Genomic DNA, 24572 nt, shown 5'->3' on the forward strand with positions numbered 1-24572 from the left:
AGGCCTTTCAGCCCGGCAATGATCGCCTTTTCCTACCACTAAAGTGCACCTAATGCTTTGTCTACCTACAAACTAGTCTGTTTTGATTTGATCACATAAAACAGTTGTGGTGTAGTCCAGTGTGTGGTGTGGTGTAGTCCAGCCTTGGACTTGGAAATAACTTTTTAAGTTGTTCCCCCAATGATTAATGTCACCACTACAACCAGCGAAGCCCATATGACCATTATAAGGCTCTACAGTGTTCCCAGTTTAACCAGCTCGGCTGCTGCTTCTGTCTGTTTAAGGGGAGCTGGCCGAGGGAGACGCACCAGAGTACTATGATGATGTCATCACCACCCAGCAGAGCCCGGAGGCTTTTTCAGGTGGAGTTTCTCTGGTTGCAGATGAATGTCGGAGCGAAACACAACCTGTCACCAAACTCACCGTCTTCTGCTCAGGGGGGTTGTGTGTCTGACTGCGGCCGTGTGATTTTCATTATTAATGTGACGTTTACATTCAGCGTTTTGATGCTAAGTTCATTATTCCATTTCCTCCAGCTGCCAGTGGGATGGACTATGATGATGTGGGGGAGGAGCCACCTGAAACAGCATTCTGAGATTTTGTGGGAGGAAGTGCCTGCCCAGCAGTTTGGATCGCACAGCTTACAGCATACACACAGCTAAAGGAAAATGTTTTAATATAAAACCGCATCCTCTTGATCAGCCATTCATCAATGAGTAATTCACCTGAAATGATTGACAGCAGGTTCCTTAGCTTGCTCATGAATCAGGACATTGAAAGTGTTGGTACTTTTACACATTGGATATAGCAGCTTGCCAGATGATCTTTAGCCTGTGTAGGCCTTTGCTTTAGATGTGTGTGTATTTCCATCAAACCCTTTCAGTTGTGGGTACTGTGTGCATCATGTGTGGGTCAGAGCTGTCCGTGTTGGCTCTCTGATCGACACATGGATGTGTTATCAGCCAGACAGCAGTGATCCAGCATCCCAACTCTCCTTGCTCCTCTGCAAGATCACATTTTTAAACTCTCCTTGCTCCTCTGCAAGATCACATTTTTAAAGATGATTTTATTGTACATAGCTGGTGAGTTCCTTGCACTGGCTGCCTTCTTACTATTCAAAACTATTTCATACTACGTTAGAACAGACTTTTACTTCCTTTTTATAAAATTGTTTTTGTTTCGATATTTCTTGAAGACTTACTACTATTTTGTTAGAACAGAACTTTCTCCTGTGTGAATTTACAAATCTTTTCCCAGTGATGAAAATATTTTCAATAACAGAAATATATATTTTTACTACCTTTTTATGAAATAGTTTTAGATATTTTGATTCTATATTTCTTGAAGACTTATACAGCTTTTTATTGACAGCATTTCATGAAAATTAAATATTGTTTTACTAAAATGCTCAATGTATTTCTTTGCCTTAAGCAATACCAGTCTTTTAACAGCAGCACCTCAATATGATATGTTCAAATAAAGGCTTGTAGAACGATTGATCTTTTTCTCCTGTGTATTTATTATAGCTCACTATATGACACTAAATAGCAAATTCTGACCCTCAATATCTCACGCGTTTCAAAAACAATCTTCAAAACCGATTGGCAAGAATGTAAATCACCACATCTGGGTTTAACATATTCCTGCTGTGATCAGTGTTAACAACTTCCATGATGAGCAGAATTATGAATACAACAGGCTGTAATATATATGTTTGGGTTCTTTTCCATTTCATAAAATTGACTGTACTGGGATTTTTTGACCTTTTTTATAACTAAAATAAATGTATTTGAAACAGCAGGGATAGCAGTGCAGAGTTTGGACATCACAATTCAACATCTTATACACTGGATTCATGCCACAACGCAGTTTAATAGGTGTATTAACAGTAGACTACTTTTTCCACTTCCTATGCGCTTGTGAGCCGTCTGAATGCATGTGGCTTTGTAAGTGACTCTGGGTGAGTGTCGGAGTGGGAAGGGGATGTGGTTTAACAGCGCCCTGCGGGCAAACAGCCATGTTTCGCTCGATATTACGAGCGAACTCCGCGTTGCACCTGCTCCAGTGGGCATGCTCCAGATTAAGATTGCCGTTCCCCAACCCCCCTGGACTGAGCAGAAAAATATTAGTGTATGTTTTTATTCATTTATTTCATTTTTCCTTTTTTCTCCCAATTTGGGAGCCAATTTGTAGCCCATCTAATCCAATTAGAGAGAGTGTTAGATCCACCGGCCACACCCCGTCCCTCAGCGGCCTGAAGGAGAGCGACACGCCTTCTTCAAGCCGTCTCGTCTCATGCTCCTGACCGTGATTCCGAGGCGCCCGGGGTGCTGTTGTGTGGCGATCAGCTGACCCTGCCAGGCCCCTCCCTCTGGAGCAGCGAGCCAATCATGCCGCTCCACGAGAGCCAGCCAGACTTGGTATTTGTTTTTTGTTTTGTTTTTTTGAAAGGGAGTAAAACGGCTAAAATAAAAGGAACAGAACAGCCTTGGACCCTGGCCTCCTGCATGAGACAATCACACCAAACACAAGAGCAAATCTGCTGGGAGTCAGAGCTGCCTTTTCAGCATGAGCCTGCTTTCCAAATGCCTTCCCTGACCGATTAACGAACACGCAGGCACCGGATTACCCTGACACAACCGTCCCCAGGGTGCTGCTGAGGGCACGTTGTTCAAATGTCCCACGCGTGGACCAGGGATGGGCTGCCCTGCTTACCCTCGATCAGCCAGATGCACCATGACCAATTAACCTGCTAATTACACCCTAATACAGCACCATGACCAATTAACCTGCTAATTACACCCTAATACAGCACCATGACCAATTAACCTGCTAATTACACCCTAATACAATGATACAACACAAGAATATTTAACAGCAGCCGTTTACATCAGGGACTGCAGCTGTAAATGACAGGTCATGTAAATGATTGGGCTAATTCATTCATTAAGGGCAGAAGTTGGTCTGAAATCCAGAAACCAATGTGGCCCGCCTCACCCATCCCTGTGGGGGAGAAATCCCAGCAGTACCACCTGTGAGCTGCTGATTCCCACAAACACCCCCCCTGAACTCTGAGCTGCTGATTCCCACAAACACCCCCCCTGAACTCTGAGCTGCAGATTCCCACAAACACACCCCCCGAACTCTGAGCTGCTGATTCCCACAAACACCCCCCCTGAACTCTGAGCTGCTGATTCCCACAAACACACCCCCCCTGAACTCTGAGCTGCTGATTCCCACAAACACCCCCCCTCCCTCCCTGAACTCTATGAGCTGCTGATTCCCACAATATGTAACAGTGCTGCGTGTTTATATATAACAGTGCTGTGTGTTTATATATAACAGTGCTGTGTGTTTATATATAACAGTGGTTATTTAGGGCCGTTTACTTTTATCAACCTTATCAATAATAATGAAGAATGAGTACCTGCAATGAATTGTTAATTTTTTCAATGATAAGTTGAAGATGAAACAAAAGCAAAGAAAATAAATGATTTTCATATATTAATTCATATTTTATATTTATTGTAAAAAAAGGCATTCAGTGGATTAGGCATAAGAGCACAGTGAACAATACATTCAGTGAATTTATTGAGTTGTGATTTTCCTCTGATACTGACACAAGAGTAGCATAGACCTAAGCTTTAGTTATGTAAACATCCAAACTATCGTTCGTTTATTTGTTGACTCGTTGATTTTATTCTGTGACCATCCATGTTGGTCCATGGTTCTGACTTGATTAATACAAATGTTCTAAAGTATCGCAAAACGATGTAGCCTGTGTCCCACTAACCAAAGTTACTCATGAGCCAAATAAAATCCAAAGTATTATCTGTAAAATATCTGTCTAATGTTGCTGTGTGTGTGTGTGTGAGTGTGAGAGTGTATGTGTGGGATGGTGTGTGTGTGTGTGTGTGTGTGTGAGTGCATGTGCGTGTGTGAGTGTGTGTGTGTGCGTGTGTGTGTGGGGGAAGGTTATATGCATTTGCGAGCGTGTGCCTGATCCCTAAAATCACAGGATTTTATGGATGGTGCTCAATTTGAGTGGATTAAATAAGGTATAATCATTGACCCAGATCTCTCTGTCTGGGTGTGTGTGTGTAACAGGGTTGGGTGTGTGTGTATAGGGGCTGGGTGTGTGTGTGTATTGGGGCTGGGTGTGTGTGTGTATAGGGGCTGGGTGTGTATATAGGGGCTGGGTGTGTGTGTGTGTGTATAGGGGCTGGGTGTGTGTGTAACAGGGTTGGGTGTGTGTGTATAGGGGCTGGGTGTGTGTGTGTATAGGGGCTGGGTGTGTGTGTGTGTATAGGGGCTGGGTGTGTGTGTGTGTATAGGGGCTGGGTGTGTGTGTGTGTATAGGGGCTGGGTGTGTGTGTGTATAGGGGCTGGGTGTGTGTGTGTACAGGGGCTGAGTGTGTGTGTATAGGGGCTGGGTGTGTGTGTACAGGGGCTGGGTGTGTGTGTATAGGGGCTGGGTGTGTGTATAGGGGCTGGGTGTGTGTGTATAGGGGCTGGGTGAGTGTGTACAGGGGCTGGGTGTGTGTGTATAGGGGCTGTGTGTGTGTGTATAGGGCCTGGGTGTGTGTGTATAGGGGCTGTGTGTGTGTGTATAGAGGCTGGGTGAGTGTATAGGGGCTGGGTGTGTGTGTACAGGGGCTGGGTGTGTGTGTGTGTATAGGGGCTGAGTGTGTGTGTATAGGGGCTGGGTGAGTGTGTACAGGGGCTGTGTGTGTGTGTATAGGGGCTGTGTGTGTGTGTATAGGGCCTGGGTGTGTGTGTATAGGGGCTGTGTGTGTGTGTATAGAGGCTGGGTGAGTGTATAGGGGCTGGGTGTGTGTGTACAGGGGCTGGGTGTGTGAATGTATAGGGGCTGTGTGAGTGTGTACAGGGGCTGTGTGTGTGTGTATAGGGGCTGTGTGTGTGTGTATAGAGGCTGGGTGTGTGTATAGGGGCTGGGTGTGTGTGTATAGGGCCTGGGTGTGTGTGTATAGGGGCTGTGTGTGTGTGTATAGAGGCTGGGTGTGTGTATAGGGGCTGGGTGTGTGTGTATAGGGGCTGGGTGTGTGTGTATAGGGCCTGGGTGTGTGTGTGTGTGTGTGTGTGTGTGTGTGTATAGAGGCTGGGTGTGTGTGTGTGTATAGGGGCTGGGTGTGTGTGTGTGTATAGGGGCTGGGTGTTTGTGTATAGGGGCTGGGTGTGCGTATAGTAGGGGCAGGGACATTATGTGCTGAACCAAACATTAAATTTCATTCACACGAAACCTGTCACAGTTCCAGCATACAGTACAGTCCTGTGTCCAGTTCTGGGTGGTTCACTGCAATGAAAAAATGTATTTGCCCCCTTCCTGATCAAAAACTTTCCATCATTTGACCACTGGTGGGCACTGCAATAAGCAAAAATATGATGATCTTCGGACCATTATATTCTCTGTGTTCCTTATTCTCTGTGTTACTGTGTAGCGTGTCACTATTCTCTGTGTTCTGTGTACAAACAGCACTGTGTCATTATTCTGTGTTACTGTGTACCAACAGCATCCAATTTCACTATCACTGGTAAACAATGTGTCATTTTAACTCAAGCTAGGAATGTTTTCTGTTCCTTTGTTCTCTTAACCAAAACTAAACATTTCCTTTTCCAAAAGAAAACGCATTTCACTGTTAAACTCGATGACAAATAACGTTACATTGCCACCGTGCACATACGCCTTAACAAAATAACATATACAAGCGGTCCAGCTACGGGTAGAAACTTTTTTAACAAAGCGGGAGTTTTACTCACATAAAAAATGTCACTTTAACGTTACCGTTGTTATAGCAGCAAGCTCTAGTCGTTGCTTGGCTAGATGGGTTACTGCATTCTTTTACAAAAAAAGTCAAAGCTATATAATAAAAAAGGAAACATTCGGAAACGTTACCTAAAACCCTGTATTTTCCATGTACTGAACAGTCTGTGAAATAAGTCAACCTAGCCATCATGTGTAGGCAATTAAACATTACAACGATATAAACCTAGCTAATTTCAGTGGGCATCTTGTTTAGCTAACAAGCTAAATTAGCTAGCGAAGCAAGACACTCGTTACCATACTTTGCCAAACTTTCCTTTACTTACTCAGAATTCGTATATAAACACTCAAAAACATTCTCAACACGTTAGAATAATTATCATGACACAGTTAACAGTGAAATATCATCAACACACCTGAATAAGGGTAGAAATAATCACGAGAGTGACAAGAGTGGCGTTTCCTTCAGTAATGTTTTACTGTAATGAAGAAAATACCGCGAATCCCCTAGTATATAGGTGGAGGCTAGAGTAATCCGCTCTCAAACTAACGGATCAAGACCACATTGTCGATCACTGATAATACGGTTACATGTTAACTTTTTAACCATGAAGAATGAAATAAACAATGGATTAAATAAACTTTTTAGTGTTTTAACCCTTTGTAAACATACCATGAGTTTTAACTGTTTTTAATCCATTTTAAAACACATCTTATGAATTGTTTCCCATTACCAAATTCCATTACCATTCTAATCTTAGTACAGACCATGACATTACAATCTTTTCAAACTTGTCTGACCATAAGTATATCATCATTTTAACCTGTCACATAATCAGTCCCTTTGTTGAATCCTTTACAAGTCCGATAAAATTCCACTGCGGTTTGCAACAAAATACGGAAGGTTCCGTCCTACCACGATCGAGGTGCATGAGTCAATGTCCTTATCTTTGGAGTGTACCGTAATTTCCGGACTATTGAGCGCACCTGAATATAAGCCGCACCAACTAAATTTAGAAAAAAAAAAAAATGCTTACCTATATAGGCCGCACTTGTCTATAAGCCGCAGGTGTCCATGTTGTAACATGAGATATTTACCGGTACACAGAAAGATGATACACAGAATTTTTAATTACCGTAAATAAATGCACTTTTCCAAAAAGTGCCTGTAACACGGCAGTAACACAGCAGTAACATGGCGGTAAAACGACAATGAAACTGCAATAACACGGCTGGTTAAAAAAATAACCAGCCTACCAGAAAAGTCATTGATCGCTATCTTCATCTAAGATACTAAAACCACTGAAGTCGTCTTCTTCAGTGTCGGAATTGAACAGCCCCAGAATGACTTCGTCAGACACTTTCACAGTCTCTCTTTCATTGTCGCTCTCAATGTCACTTTCGTCTCGAGGCAAATTTGTGCTTGTGCCGTTCTCTTCATCACGCAGCAGTCCAGCCTTTCGAAACCCGTTGGTGATCGGGGATTTTTTCACACTGCTCCACGCTGTCAGGATCCACTGGCAGACTTGAGCAAAAGTTGCTCTTCGCATGCGGCCAGCTTTGGTGAATGATTTCTCACCGCTGGTCATCCAAGCCTCCCTCTCAACTCGGAGCGCCACTTTAAATGCACGATTCACACTGATGTGGAGTGGCTGCAAATACTTCGTTGTGCCCCCAGGAATCACAGCTGGAATGAATTTTTCCTCTTGATGGCTGCTTTCACAGAATCTGTTATATGGGGATCTCATGCTGTCCAAAACGAGCAATGCTTTCTTTCTATGAATAAATCCTCCTGGTGGCTTGCCGTAGCACTCCGTCAGCCATTCCTTCATTAGGCTTTCTATCATCCACCCTTTCGTGTTGACTTTCACGACGATGTCTTTCGGGAGGTTTTCTTTTGGCATAGTCATCCGCCTAAAAATCACCATTGGTGGAAGCTTTTGTCCGGATGCTGTGCAGCTCAGAACACAAGTGAAATGCGTTCTCTCATGGCCAGTTGTTTTCAGCGTGACGGACGATTCACCTTAACAGTCCTAGTGAGAGGCAGGTCAAACGTCAAAGGTACTTCATCCATATTTATGATCTCTTCTGGTCAGATGGAATTCTCAGCTATCTTTGTTTGTGTGAATTTGCGGAAGTTTGTAACTCTTTCCTCGTTGTCGGGAGGGAGTTGCTGACACAGAGTCGTCCGTGCTCTGATGGACAGACCTTTTCATCTCATAAATCTGAGACACCACGATGGTCCACCTCTAAAATCTTTAATCATCTTTTCGGTGGCGATTGCTTTGGCTTTCAGTCGGATCTGCACAACACCTCGGCCGTCTGCTCTCTGTGTGTTCACCCAGTCTTTCCACCCAGAACGTTTTCAAGTTCGGGCCATCTGCTTTTATTACCTCTGAAAGCTTTTGCCGTCTTTTTGCATTGAGTCAGCTCTTCACGCTGCTGTCTCCAACGTCTCACCATCGATTCATTGATGCCAAGCTTACGTGCAGCAGCTCTATTTCCTTCTTCGACAGCCAGATCGATTGCCTTTAAATTAAAAGCTGCATCATATGCATTTCTTCGTGTGTTTTCCATGATGAGGGTGTGTGCATGATGCGCAAACTGGCTATTCAAAATACATAGATTAGCCGCATCGTTGTTTAGGCCGCAGGGTTCAAAGCGTGTGAAAAAAGTAGCTTATAGTCCGGAAATTACGGTAGTTCGGTCTTGCAGAAACAGACGTCTATCCAACGCAATTCCTCCTATGGGTGGCTCGCCATCTTGTTTTTCCAGCTTCGGTGTGCAAACACCAAGCGATCCTCAGCACTGGCCAAACCTGGCCTGTTGTACAACAGTCGAATATACATACAAACATACAAGTACTTGAGGAAGACTAGCAACTAAATACAGGTTAATTCTTTAATTAATCGAAACCGCACTTTAAAATAGCGGCGCCATTCACGTCACTTTACTAACAAGGCTAACTCAACCATGCCGGTTAAAATAACTTACAAAATAAAGATAGCATGCCAATTTACGCTGGGAGAAATAGTTTTAATTCACCAAATCCTTGTTCAAACTCAAATAAAAATAACATAAACCAGCAAGGTAGATAGAAGGTGAACACCAAATTGGGAAAATAAGGGTATATATTCTACTTGCTTCTTTTTCTCACTCGCTGCAACTTGCCTGCTGCTCGTCTTATCAGCTACTAATCAATCTTTCTAGAAAACGGTGCTATAGTTACGCTGATTGGCTATTACCGCTGCACTTTTTAAAGGAACAGTACACAAAGCAAAATGGCACTTTTATTACTTGCTTAAGGTGATATTAACCTAGGTTACATATGTCTACCTGGACGATGTCCTGGTGTGTTTACCTGGACGATATCTCTCAGTCCCACGAGGAACATGTTCACCACGTCCGTCAGGTCCTACACTGGCTCCTGGAGAGCAGATTATTGGTGAAGGCAAGGAAAAGTGAATTTCACCGGTCAAGCGTCCAGTTCTTAGGTCTGCTGATCTCCGAAGGGGAGCCGGAGGTGAAAGTGGTATGGAGTGGCTGGAACCTGCCTGCCGTAAACGGCTGAAGCCAGCTTTTATTGAAGATTGATAAGAAGCTGCAGCTCTGTGACCGTACCCCTCCCCCCACTTACCTCCAGCAAGAGTCCCTTCCTCTGGAGCTCTACAGCCAGTTCTGCATTCCGTGCCTCAAAGACCGATTCCCTGCTGCTCGCCGCCTCGCCAGGCCCCAACAAACGCTCCCTTGTGAGGGTGGATGCCTCTGTCAGAGTGGATGGCAGGACCCCCCCGTGTGCCTGGCGGTGGCTGAGAGGAGCTGCAGCATCGGGGGGGGGGGGGGAGCTGCCCGCTGTCAAACTCCAGTCCTGGAGGGCCGCAGTGTCTGCAGGTTTAACTCCAGTCCTGGAGGGCCGTAGTGTCTGCAGGTTTAACTCCGGTCCTGGAGGGCCGCAGTGTCTGCGAGTTTAACTTCGGTCCTGGAGGGCCGCAGTGTCTGCGGGTTTAAGTCCAGTCCTGGAGGGGCGCAGTGTCTGCAGGTTTACGTCCAGTCCTGGAGGGCCGCAGTGTCTGCAGGTTTAACTCCACAGTGTGCTGTTTTTGGGCTTGTTCTCGGCACCTGTGGTTTATTCAAGTTAAAGCTCATAATTCAGTTTGACACCCCTTCATTAAGATGAACTACGGAGCAACTTGAAATATGACTAAATGTACTGAAATAAAAGTATATAGTTTTCCCATTTTTATATATACAGCATTAAAGTATACATATACAGTATAACAGAATAAAGATCAACTGTGCCCATTATAATAGTCTTTTTTCTTCATTTAAATTCTCATTACTGCTTTGCTGACTATTTCATCTCCTATTATATGTAAGCTGAAATGGGGTTTGTTTAAATCATGAAAAAATGACCATTTTGTCTGAAATAAACAATAAGTTAATGTTTTTGTTATTGAAGATTTTATTTTTATATTAGATGTCAAGAATTTGCTGCATAGGCCTTCAGACTGCTTTTATTGTCTCATTGGCTCAGGTGATCAGAGCAGTTGTCTCATTGGCTCAGGTTGTCAGAGCAGTTGTTTCATTGGCTCAGGTGGTCAGAGCAGTTGTTTCATGTGTCATGTGTATGACTGGGTGAATGAGAAGCATCAGTTGTACAGCGCTTTGGATAAAGGCGCCATGTAAATACCAAATGTTTACCGTTTAACTACCTCAACTTGAAGAGCTGTGGAGTGAAGCGTTTTACTGTGAGAAGCTCTCAAACCCACTTCCAGCCCCTGATCACAAGCCCAGCTGCAGGGCAGGAAGCTGCTTCTCATGTGTCATATCAGTTTTATTCATCTACATTTTTCCTCTCAAGCTAATCAGATGACATTTTATAGCGGTTTGTTTTTTCCTGTGCTTGGCACAGGGGTGTGAGTGTGAGTATGGGGTGCCAGTCGCTCAAAAGGGGCACACATTGCAACCCTGCTCAATGTTCATGTAGCATCACCAAGTGTTAAAAAAGAGAATAAATGCAGCACAATTCTCAAATGTCCTTGGTCACTCATGGCTCTGGATTCTGGCCTTCCTGTCTCTAAAGGCATGACCGTGATCCTGACCGTTGTGGACCGTTTCTCCAAGTCCGTCCACCTCATGGCCCTTCCCACGCTTCCGTCATCCAGGGAAAGGGAGCTCCTGTTCCTGCATGTTTCTGCCTCCACTGCCTCCCTCTGGAAGCCATGTCCCACAGGGGACCTCGCTTTTCCTGCCCGGCATTCTGTGCCCTGATGGGAGCCAAGGCCCGGTCATCCTCCGGCTTTCATCCCCAAACCAACGGTCAGACCGAACGGATGAATCAGGGGTTGGATAAAAGCCTCCATTGTCTCGTTGAGAAGTCTCCAGTAGGTGTCTGACAGTCGGTTCTCTCTATGCATTCCTCTTATGGCGCCATGTTGATGGTGTGTTTGGCCAAAAAGTTGACCATAGCACTCTCTTCCAGTCATCATTCCAATCTCTGCAACTGTTAAACCATGATCTTTAAACTCTTAAACCATGGTCCTTACACTCTTAAACCATGATCTTTAAACTGTTAAACCATGATCTTTAAACTGTTAAACCATGGTCCTTACACTCTTAAACCATGATCTTTAAGCGTTTAAGCCATGATCCTAGGGTTCCTTATGGCCGCCCAACATCTTTTCCCCCCCTTCTGTGGGGACAACATGCACTTGCATCCTGTTCCTGGCAAATCTGTAATAAAACCGTTTATCATGTTTATTGTTATTGTTTTATAGTATTGTTCATCATTACCATCATTTATTTTTATATTTTTCTGGCCATTACCAGACTTGTGAAGGTCAGTTGCCATCTATCGATATTGAATTTCACAGCTCTTAGGAAGCGATGGATTGACACTGCCATAGGGCTTCAGACGGTACGAAAACTTTTAGGAAATGATCCGCTTTCTTCTTCCGTGTCTGACCGTGCAGTGAGTCACGGGGGCGGGGCCTCCTGCTGGTGGGAGGAGTCCTGGCTGACTGCAGTGATGCAGAGTTGGTATATATGGAGAAAATGTAAATGGCGGGTGCTGATTTGTCATTACGTGTGTTTGTGGTGCTGGTGCCGTGTTCTAATAAGGCAGTGGTGAATGTGATTGGTGGAGGAGAGAGAGTGCTGTCTCTGGGGGGCAGGGTCCATATGCACAGAGCTCAGTCTCACTCAGAGCTCAGAGGTGCAGGTGTGAGCACTCTGCTCTGTGGAAGGGTACGCTTGTCTGCGCTGAAGATGGAGAGAAGTCTGCTGTTCCTCTCTCTCTCCTCCCTCCTCCTGCTCTCCACAGCCAGTGAGTACCAGCTTCATCCTCCTCTCCTGCTTCTCCACACCCAGTCAGGGTTAGAGACTGGGCGCCAGGGCCAAGGGGTCAGAGGGTCTCCTGGTCAAAGGGCTCTCCAGTAAGAGCAGGGTTACAGGCAGCCTCTAAACACCACAGATTACTGGAGGGACATTTCTCTGCATGCTTCATTAAGATTTCATTATTCATTATTCATAAATATTATGTTATAAATATATATTCTAAACTGTTTCTGTATTTTATTCACTGGTTATAAATTGAAAAAATTGTGCCAGGAGAAAGCAATTTGTTTGGTATTGGTATTGTGTTCGTGTTTTAGTGTACGTATATAAAGTCAAAATGGTGTTTCTATAATTTTTCAGGTCTACATAAGTTGGCATCTGATTTTCCCTTAAAGTCTAGGGCCAGCTTGCTCTCTGAAAAATACAACCTGCAGTTTAGTGTAAGAATTGTAATAAGATGGTATTATTTTCTTACTGTGTGTAGTTGCAAGCTGCTGTTTAGTGTTTTAAGTTTGTGAAAGTCTGAAGCCTCTGGCATGTTTGAACTGAACGGAAATGTGACGCACTCTCTTCACAGCGATACATTTGATTACATATTAATTATATTTATTAATGAATACACTTTATTTAATTTTATACAGTTATTGAAATGTACTCATCTCCTGCATACAGGGACTAATAAAAAAAATTCTAAGATTATTTGGCACATCAGTGGTAACACCTGTGGAAACATGAACTTCAAAAGCACTGAAGCAACGTTCACCCAAAGTCAGACTTCCTGTCTTATCTCATAAAATGACAGACTCTTATTAAAATTTAACATTTGTGTGACACAGTTGTGTGTCTCTAGAGGAACTGTCCTTCCCTATCTGCTGGGGATCACGGCTGTATGCAGAAGATGCCTCTTCTGTGGAAATCATTTTCACTTTTCCAGTCTTTACCCTGCTACATGTCATTAGGGCATCTTCCACTTTACTGCCATTTGCAATAATTGCAGTAGTAATACTGTAGTGATGGTAGACTAATATATTGATTGAGGTCCATTGATTGAAGTTTTTGTCAACTACCCAACCCCCAACAAGTCAAACACATCCCACCATTTCACATGCCATTGATCAAATTATTATTATTTATTATTCAAGAGCCAACCTGCTCCTTATTTATAAGAGTACGGAATAGTAATAAGAGAGAGAGAGAAAGAGACAGAGGGGGAGAGAGAGAGAGGGGGGAGTGAGGGAGAGAGCCAAACGAAATGAACCGTAAATCCATCAGAAATGCATTTCCACAAATAATTCATCAAAGTTTTCAGATGTCAGTTTTTTCATAGGAGCCGAACAAACTTCACGAGTCTCAGCTGTTTGTATGTGTTGAAAATGAAAGAGTGCGTGTTTTGTTATTTTATTATTCCAGTAATTCATATTTTATTTTAAAATTCTACAGATCCTTGAGCACTTGTGAAGATAGACGTGATCATGCACACCATTACCTACCAAGATATTTAAATAACAAAGACAAATGCACTATTAAGTTTTTATATACAAGTGTTATGCAGTTTAAAGCGTTTATAGTTGTGAAAAAAACTGCTTTAAGCAGGTGGTTTAAACATTCGGTGATCTGTGTATGTTTTTGGCTTGTTGTACTTCCTTTAACAAAACTTCAATCTCCGCTTCAGAGAAGCTTTTTTTTTTATCTCTTCAAAAAGCCTAAATTCTATATATGGAGCGTCCATAGCGCAATGCAAATCACAAATGTTATCCTGTGTCTAGGTGTGTTTAATGAATCTGCTGAAAGTTGGTAGTTTGTTTCTGATCACACATTTCCGAAAATATTGATAAATGAGGCCCACTGACTCCAGATGTCAGGGAAGAAAGCTACCCTCAGAACCAAATTAAATCATTTAAGAACGGCCAAATGAAATTTTATGCCTCTGTGTTTCAGCATCTCATTTAAAATACTATCAGGACCACTTCCTATGTGTTTCAGCATCTCATTTAAAACACCATCAGGACCACTTCCTATGTGTTTCAGCATCTCATTTAAAACACTATCAGGACCTCTTCCTCTGTGTTTCAGCATCTCATTTAAAACACCATCAGGACCACTTCCTCTGTGTTTCAGCATCTCATTTAAAACACCATCAGGACCACTTCCTCTGTGTTTCAGCATCTCATTTAAAACACCATCAGGACCACTTCCTCTGTGTTTCAGCATCTCATTTAAAACACCATCAGGGCCACTTCCTCTGTGTTTCAGCATCTCATTTAAAACACCATCAGGACCACTTGCTTTTTTAGATTTCAGGACCTTAAGTTTCTCTCTGAGCTCATGCTCAGTAATGGGGGTTCTGCTTGTCTTATGGAATTGCAAATTCCAATTTAATTTTCTCTGATTGTATGCCTGGTGTTATGTTTGCATACAAAGTGTTGCCATGGCTAGTCCATTTTGTATAGCCAATTCTACTTTGTTTCTTTGAGATTTTTAAATTCAGTTTGTGTTCATGGACTCCTCAATTCTCAGTTGCTTGTGAGTGTGTTGTGAATTTTTGGTTCTGAGCGTATGTTTATAGTATTTGAGAGTCTCACAGGAATCAGAGAATAAATCAATAGTTTTTGTGTCTGTTTTTGATTTGAAAATTTCCCCAGTTCTTTCCTTATTGTGGTATATTAAGGGTTAAAACTGAATATGTTTAAATCATCTTCTTACAATGTCATTGGTTTCCGCCATGACCTTTATGTTCAATGGTCAAATAAATATCAGTGAGATTATCCTTATGTGCATCCAGAGAATTGCCTGTTAAACTTGCACTATCAAACTCAAACTATTTAAATCCTCCATGATCCATCCTCCACACATTAGGTTAATACTAATAAGTTAATAAGTGAAACCCCAAGCTATATATATTTTCAAGAACACAGGTTAGCCACCTCTCACATTAGTCAAACACGTTTGAGATTTCCAAATATTCATTTTCCAAAAGGTTTAATTTTAGAGACATTTTTGTATTTAATTTAAAAAAGTAAAAAAAGTGGTCAACAAAAAATATCGATTTGATTCAGTTTTTAACTATTCTGCCAAAGGACTAAAAATTAAATTTTTTTGTATTCTTATTTGCACAGAATTTTATACAGGTGCCTAAGACTTTTGCACAGTACTGTGTGTGTATATATATATATATATATATATATATATATATATAATTATTATCCTGTGTTTATGACTGTTACTTTGTTTAACATGTTCCTTGTCATGCTTTGGCAGTACAAAGAGACAGAGAGAGAGAGAGAGAGAGAGAGAGGGAGAGAGGGAGAGAGTGAGAGGGAGAGAGAGAGAGAGAGAGAGGGAGAGAGTGAGAGAGAGGGAGAGAGTGAGAGGGAGAGAGGGAGAGAGTGAGAGGGAGAGAGAGAGACAGAGGGAGAGAGAGGTGGGGGGAGGGAGGGAGGGAGGAAGGGAGAGACAGAGCGAAAGAGACAGAGAGAGAAAGTGACAGAGAGAGGGGGAAAGAGAGAGAGAGAGGGAGAGGGGAGGGAGACAGAGCGAAAGAGAGACAGAGAGGGGGGAGAGAGAGAGAAAGTTGTTCGTTTGTTTCCGATCACATATATATTTGCATACAAATTTCCGAAAATCTCTCCCTCTCCCTCTCTCTCCCCCTCCCCTCTTTCTCTCTCTCCCTCCCCCCCCCCCCCCCCCCCTCTCTCTCAGGCAGGGAGGATGTGAGGCTGGTGAATGGTGGCAGCCCCTGTGCTGGGAGAGTGGAGGTTTACCATGAAGGAGAGTGGGGGACAGTGTGTGATGATGACTGGGACATGAATGATGCTGGGGTGGTGTGCAGACAGCTGGGCTGTGGAGATGCTGCAGCTGCACCAGTACGTGCTCACTTTGGACCAGGGTCTGGGACAATATGGATGGCTGATATGTCCTGCAGAGGATCAGAATCCTCACTGAAGCAGTGTAGGTCACGAGGAGGGCCTATACGTAACTGTGATCATGTAGAGGATGCTGGAGTGACCTGCTCAGGTAGGACTCAGTGTTATTCAGCTCTTACCAATATTCTTAACCCAACTCAGCACCCTGTATTTACATGAGGATATATTGCTTTTCATGAATGCGCAGTCATAATAATACATAGACATGCTGCTCATGTTTGTTCAGAATGGGAACTGAATGCTGGGCTGGTAAGTGTGTGCATTGTTACACTTACAGAACCAATCCAGACTTTACACAGTTACAGAATCTCATATTTAAGTTTCTCATGGTCTTTTTCCATCACTGTTAGAATGTTTTTTAAGTCTGTCTGTAATTTACAGGTGATTGGCTCATCTCACATTGCAGTATACATGTGATTGGCTCATCTCACATTGCAGTATACCTGTGATTGGCTCATCTCACATTGCAGTATACATGTGATTGGCTCATCTCACATTGCAGTATACATGTGATTGGCTCATCTCACACCGCAGTATACATGTGATTGGCTCATCTCACATTGCAGTATACATGTGATTGGCTCATCTCACACCGCAGTATACATGTGATTGGCTCATCTCACATTGCAGTATACATGTGATTGGCTCATCTCACACTGCTGTACTCCATGTATAATAGCTGTGCAGGCCTGTGTTCAGACAGCTGTGCTGAATGTTGTCTCTGGAATAAGATGCCGGTCATTGCTGATGATTCTCTCTTTATTCTCTGTTCAACTGCAGAGGTCAGGCTGGTGGGCGGGACTGACCTGTGCTCTGGGAGAGTAGAGGTGCATAATGGGACCTCCTGGGGCACGGTGTGTGATGCTAACTTTGACCAGCGGGACGCAGAGGTTGTGTGCAGGGAGCTGGGCTGTGGGGCTCTTAAAGAGCTGCGTGGGGCAGCTGCATTCGGCCAGGGCGAGGGCCAGGTGTGGGCAGAGGAGATTCAGTGTGGAGGCAACGAATCTCTGATTTACTTCTGCCCCAGAAAACCCTCACAGAATCAACCCTGCTCCCATGCAAATGATGTGGGCCTGGTGTGTTCTGGTAAGAGTCCTCTCTGCAGTGCATTGTGATAGTTTCAGAGATCATTTTATGATTATTGACCTTTATTTACACAGGGTAGGTTGACTGAGAACACATGCTCTTTTGCAGCAACGCCCTGTTAATGCCCCCCAAGTAGCCTAACCTGCATGTCATTGTACGGGGGGAGGAACCCAGATACCCAGAGGAAACCCACACAGACACGAGGAGAACATGGACACTTATGGAAGAGGCTAACAGTGGGGTTAGCATCTGACCAACATATGAAATAAACTTCCCACAGATTGTATACACTTATATTTAATGAAATCTTTATCTTGATCTCTTAGAGTCTGTGTGAGTTCAATCTGTGGGACATTTATTTCAAACATTGGTCAGATGCTAACCCCACTGTTAGCCTCTTCCATAAGTTTCCTTTAGTATCTCAGTGCTGGTCAGATGCTAACCCCACTGTTAGCCTCTTCCATAAGTTTCTTTTAGTATCTCAGTGCTGGTCAGATGCTAACCCCACTGTTAGCCTCTTCCATAAGTTTCATTTTGTATCTCAGTGCTGGGCAGATGCTAACCCCACTGTTAGCCTCTTCCATAAGTTTCCTTTAGTATCTCAGTGCTGGGCAGATGCTAACCCCACTGTTAGCCTCTTCCATAAGTTTCCTTTAGTATCTCAGTGCTGGGCAGATGCTAACCCCCCTGTTAGCCTCTTCCATAAGTGTCCTTTAGTATCTCAGTGCTGGGCAGATGCTAACCCCACTGTGCTGTGTGTAGGGTACACAGAGTCCAGGCTGGCTGGCGGCCATGACATCTGCTCTGGTCGAGTGGAGTTGAAGTACCAGGGTACCTGGTGGACAGTGTGTGATGCATGCTGGGATAGCAGGGCCTCCAATGTCCTCTGCCGGCAGCTGGGGTGTGGGACTGCAGTGGCAGTGCCAGGACAGACCTGGTTTGGAAATGGGAATGGGCCAATCAGCCACGATGTGTTTGATTGCCGTGGGAACGAGACACGGCTCTCACAGTGTGCGGTTTCCTCTTGGAGCCGAGCTGCGTGCTCACGTGAACAAGAGGCTGGAGTCATCTGCAATGGTGAGTCATGTTCTCTGTGCTGTGTGCATGTGCACTGCCCACTGCATACTGCCCACTGCCCACTGCCCACTGCATACTGCCCACTGCCCACTGCATACTGCATACTGCCCACTGCGTACTGCATACTGCCCACTGCATACTGCATACTGCTCACTGCATACTGCAAACACAATTTACCACACATTTCCACCATACCCAGTTCACAGTTTCTCTCTCAGTGCTCTCTCTCAGTGCTCAGTGCTCTCTCTCAGTGCTCAGTGCTCTCTATCAGTGCTCTCTCTGTGCTTTGCATTACATTAATGGCATTTGGCAGACACTCTTATCCAGAGCGACATACAACAAAGTGCATACCCATAACCAGGGATAAGTGCGCTTATTTATTTATTTATTTTATTTTATTTGTATGAACATACCCCTTAACTAGCCAAACACTGCTTACCTAGCCAAACAGACATCCTGATACACAGAAAGTAAATCACAGAAAGAAAACAATTAAGGTATACAGGGAGGTATGGAGGGACAGGGAGAGGTGCTGCTTGAAGAGGTGCGTCTTCAGTTTGCGCTTGAAGATGGAAAGCTATTATACAGTTCTGACCTCAACAGGGAGTTAGAACAGTTTCCGGAGGTTAGACGAGGAGTTCTGAATTTGCGTTTGATAGTATTTTGCTTTGGCGGCAGTGACAGCGGAAGAGAATGCCGCCAGGAGAGACTGGTAAGTTGTGAGGTCTGAAGCGTCTCTGGATTTCCCCACTTCCTCTCCGCTGCGCGGAGGCTGGCCCTGGAGGTACGGAGGGTGTCAGATATCCAAGGACTGGGGGGGGATGTGCGAGGCGGCTTTGAGACAGGGGGACAGAGAAAGTCAAAGGCAGAGGAGATAGATGAAAGGAGGGTGGCGGATGCAGAGTCAGCGAGGAGTTTGGAGAAGGATTCGAGAGGGGGGAGTGAGGCGGTGACAGTGCTGGCAAAGGAAGAGGGTGAGAGGGAGCGGAGGTTACGGCGGGCTGAGGAAGTGTGGGTGGGAGGAGAGGGAGGAGGATGGGGAGGAAGAGGGAGGGAGAATGAGATGAAGTGGTGATCAGATGTATGCAGAGGGGTAACCGTGAAATCGGAGCATGAGCAGTTCTTCACAAAGACAAGGTCTAGGACATTGCCTGCCTTGTGGGTTGGAGGAGAGTGTTGCAGGGAGAGGCCGAAGGAGTGGAGTAGCGGTAGGAAGGCAGCAGCCTGGGAGGCTTCAAGGTGGATGTTGAAGTCTCTGAGGAGAATCAGTGGGGTGCCATCCTCAGGGAAGGAGCTGAGAAGGGTGTCTAGCTCATCAAGGAAGCTTCCCAAGGGCCCTGGAGGACGATAGATAACTGCAATAAAAAGGTTAGTAGGGTAGGATACTGCAACAGAATGGAATTCAAAAGTGGATATGGACAGGTCAGAGAGGGGGAGAATGTCCATGAGGGGGAAATTAAATAGCAAATGGTAAATGGCAGGCAGTTATATAGCGCCTTTTATCCAAAGCGCTGTACAATTGATGCTTCTCCATTCTCCATGCAAGGCCCCGACCAGCTCATCAGGAGCATTTGGGGGTTAGGTGTCAGGGACACTTCAACACAGCCCGGGCGGGGGATCGAACCGGCAGCCCTCCGACTGCCAGACGACTGCTCTTACTGCCAGAGCCATGTTGAGTGTGAGAGAAGGAGAAGGAGGATGAGAGGGCAGCGGGAGTGGCGGTGTTGTCAGGTGTGATCCAGGTCTCAGTTAGGGCAAGGAATTGTAGGGACTGGAGGGAGGCATATGCAGGGATGAAGTCAGCCTTCCGAGTGGCAGACTGGCAGTTCCATATTCCCCCTGTGACCACAAAGTCCTCACAGGGGGTCAGCGGGGGGTAGCTGAGGTTGGACGGGTTCCGACGCCGTGGAGGCCCACATCGCAGGGGGGGTCTTTGAGGGAGAGAGCAGACTGGGATGGGGTGAAACATAACATCACAAACTGGGACGGAGTGACGCAAGTGTCGCTCTGAGCACCTATTTCAATTGCCTAAAATCGCTTACAAGGAATATCACATCAAGGCTAATCTACTGACAAATTCCAGTGCTATTTAAAACAAACGTTCAATCACTTAACAGGTATGCAACCAGTTTCAGTGATTATCACAGTGATAAAAACAAACGAGCTCCAGCCCTAACCTCCGCTGTTCAAAATAGCAATTTCAAATCTACTTTACCGCGTCTAGTGAACGGCGCGCAACGATACCAACACACCTGGTTAAAATTATGCACTTACTGTGCTCTCTCTCAGTGCTCTCTCTGTGTGCTCCCTGTCTCTCTCAGTGCTCTCTCTCAGTGCTCTCTGTCTCGCTAACTGCTCTCGCACTCTCTCTGGAAAGAAGAAAGCTAAAGTTGTTTATAAAATGTTTTAAGTTGAATGCCCTATGAGTGAACAAATCCTGCAGAGGTGCAGTCTGTAACCCTGTGCACATTAGTGTGAGTAACACACAGAGGTGCAGTCTGTAATCCTGTGCACATTAGTGTAACACACAGAGGTGCAGTCTGTAACCCTGTGCACATTAGTGTGAGTAACAGAGGTGCAGTCTGTAATCCTGTGCACATTAGTGTAACACACAGAGGTGCAGTCTGTAATCCTGTGCACATTAGTGTAACACACAGAGGTGCAGTCTGTAATCCTGTGCACATTAGTGTGAGTAACACACAGAGGTGCAGTCTGTAACCCTGTGCACATTAGTGTGAGTAACACACAGAGGTGCAGTCTGTAACCCTGTGCACATTAGTGTAACACACAGAGGTGCAGTCTGTAATCCTGTGCACATTAGTGTCAGTAACAGAGGTGCAGTCTGTAACCCTGTGCACATTAGTGTAACACACAGAGGTGCAGTCTGTAATCCTGTGCACATTAATGTAACACACAGAAGTGCAGTCTGTAATCCTGTGCACATTAGTGTGAGTAACACACAGAGGTGCAGTCTGTAATCCTGTGCACATTGGTGTGAGTAACACACAGAGGTGCAGTCTGTAACCCTGTGCACATTAGTGTGAGTAACACACAGAGGTGCAGTCTGTAACCCTGTGCACATTCGTGTGAGTAACACACTTGGGATCCTCAGGCTCTGTTCTCTCCACTCTGGACGGGACGGTTCGGCTGGCTGGAGAGAGTGAGTGTGGGGGCCCAGTGGAGGTGTACTACCAGGAGACCTGGAGCAGAGTGGGGGGGTCCTGGAGCTCCAGGGAGGCGTCGGTGGCCTGCAGGCAGTTGGGCTGCGGCTCTGCGGTGCAGGTCTACAGCTCCTCTCCGTCTGGGACGGGGGCCAGTGACGTGTGTCTGATGGGGTTTGAGTGCTCCGGGAGAGAGTCTCACCTGGGGAACTGCAGCACTCCACACAATCTCACCTGCAGCTCCAGGGAACGGGTGTCCATCGTCTGCTCCAGTGAGTACAGCTTGCTGATCAACCGTCTCTGCAGTTTAGAGTTTATCAGATAGGTTCACACAAGCCTGCATTTCAATGAAATATCTCCTTCCCTCTCCAACCCCCTCTCTCAGACCGCCGGTCCCTCAGGCTGGTAGGGGGAGGGGGGCGCTGTGCAGGGCGGGTGGAGGTGCTCCACGACGGTTCTTGGGGGACGGTTTGCGATGACTCTTGGGACCTGGAGGATGCTCAGGTGGTGTGCAGGCAGCTCCAGTGTGGGACGGCCCTCAGTGCCCCGCTACCCTCCTTCTTTGGGGCAGGAAATGGACCCGTCTGGCTGGATGAGGTGGGCTGTGTGGGGAACGAGACGTCCCTGTGGGACTGTCCCACAGCCGGATGGGGACAGACTGACTGTGGACACAAGGAGGACGTGGGGGTCGTGTGTTCAGGTGTGTAACTCACCAGAGACTCTACATACTTTGCTCTTACACTGACACTAGATGTGTGTGAATACATGAAACCTGGTGGGAGAGGAAATTCAGGGGTTTCGACAAAGTCTAAGTAAAGTGATGAGACCCATCGCAGGAGGGCAGTGACGAATGGAACACACAGCTTTTCATCCTGATGTATTCCTGCATTTGACTCTTTTAAGTTCGTATCCTCTGTCATTTATGCCAAGCTATTTAAAAGTCGTGTTTTTATTAAACCATTTCATCCCTAATTTATTTCTAATATTGTCCTTGTAGAATTCAAGGAGATGAGACTGAGTGAAGGCTGTTCTGGGAATTTGGAGGTTTTCTACAATGGCACCTGGGGCAATGTGTGCTGGAATGGGATGGAGGAAGACACAGCTACTCTCATATGTCAGGAGCTGAACTGTGGGAACACGAGTAAAGTGTCTCAAACAGGACCGAGAGTGGAATCTGCTCCAAACTGGCTGGATCATGTCCAATGTCGCCCACATGACTCCACTCTGAGGCAGTGCCCATCAGCCCCTTGGGGTGAAAATAAGTGCGATAAAACAGTGGCTTTGCTCAACTGTGCAGGTAAACCCTCTCTCCACTGAAGACAGTATTACTCCCAGTGGGAACAGGAGAATAAACCTTAATCCTGCAAACACAGTATTACTCCCAGTGGGAAGGAGAATAAACCTTAATCCTGCAAACACTGTATTACTCCCAGTGCGAAGGAGAATAAACCTGAATCCTGCAAACACAGTATTACTCCCAGTGGGAACAGGAGAATAAACCTTAATCCTGCAAACACAGTATTACTCCCAGTGGGAACAGTAGAATTAAACTCTCCAGCATAACTGGCTCATTTTCTGTTGTAGATGATGAAGAGGATATGATTTCATTAATCACATATTTTTAGCTTAAACTGGTGTATATGTAAGGCAGATTATAAGTCTAACATTTGTTTTTGCATCACCCCATGGATGAAATTGGATCTGAAGCATTCAGGTGGCTGTTTGTTTATGATGTGGCATGTCTTTTTTAAATTTATAGTTGATTTATATTAAATTATTTTCCCCACATCAAAGCGGAAGTGGATGAGAATGAGCCAAGGAGCAAGTTGTCATGTTCCTCAGTGAAAAATCTGAGACCTTGCACAAGTAAGTTTATATAGACTGAAACCCATGATCTGTCAACATGCGATGAGGTATCAGCAGGCCAGCATGCAACTGAGCATCCTGAGTCCCAAATCTACTCCTGTGGGAACTGTCATGCATGCATGATGGTCTTTGACTGTGTTGACGGTATTTCATTAAAAATAATGTCATTGTCATTTAGGAGAACGGTCTTCTTCAATGAAGGAGGGGAGATTTGCATTCGATCACAAATTAAATATCAAAGTAAACTGAATAATTTGCTCATTTGAATGTATAAAATTGCATAAAGAACATAATGCATGTGAAAATCAGAATGAATTCACTTTGATGTAATGACATCAGCCACAATGTCAGTGGAGATGTGTCTGTAGATGTTAAACCTAATGAGATCAGCCATAATGTCAGAGGAGATGTGTCTGTAGATGTTCAACCTAATGAGATCAGCCATAATGTCAGAGGAGATGTGTCTGTAGATGTTAAACCTAATGAGATCAGCCATAATGTCAGTGGAGATGTGTCTGTACATGTTAAACCTAATGAGATCAGCCATAATGTCAGTGGAGATGTGTCCGTAGATGTTAAACCTAATGAGATTAGCCATAATATCAGTGAAGATGTGTCTGTAGATGTTAAACCTAATGAGATCAGCCATAATGTCAGTGGAGATGTGTGTAGGAGATGTTCAGCATATTGAGGCTGCTCAGTTCATCTGTGGCTCCTGCTCTAGATCACTGGCCCCTCCGGGTGGTGGGGGGGGCAGGCGGGTGCTCTGGGAGGCTGGAGGTGTTCCATGGGGGCTCCTGGCGGTCGGTGTGTGGAGACTCCTGGGACATGATGGATGCCCGTGTGGTGTGCAGACAGCTGGGCTGTGTGTTAGCACAGGGGGCTCATGGTAATGCTACTTTTGGGACGGGGAATGGCACCCTCTGGCTGACTGAGGTGAACTGCAGGGGCACTGAGCTGCACCTGTGGGACTGCCCACACTCTGTGCACAGCAGCTGCCGATCGCAGAACCAGGCTGGGGTCACCTGCACAGGTGAGCCTGCACCTCCACATCGCACCTGGTCCAGTGGCAGCTTCTGTGGAGATGAATTACTGTGGCCCTGACAGAAACACACATCCACACGCCTAGGAGCGGCTTAAAGATCCACCGCATCACACCTCTACGGTTACTTTACTTCCACAATCACTCAGAATGTAAGCAGAAATAATGCCTTGGAGCTACATTTAACTTCTTCAGAAGCCCTTTATCAGGGGAGCTTACAGACGTGTTTGCGTACATGAAGGCAGAGAGAACACCATCGGGGTCACAACCCGTACCAGTGCGCAGGAACAGTCTTTAGT

Source organism: Conger conger, chromosome 9, assembly GCF_963514075.1.
Source record: "Conger conger chromosome 9, fConCon1.1, whole genome shotgun sequence".
Lineage (NCBI taxonomy): Eukaryota > Metazoa > Chordata > Actinopteri > Anguilliformes > Congridae > Conger > Conger conger.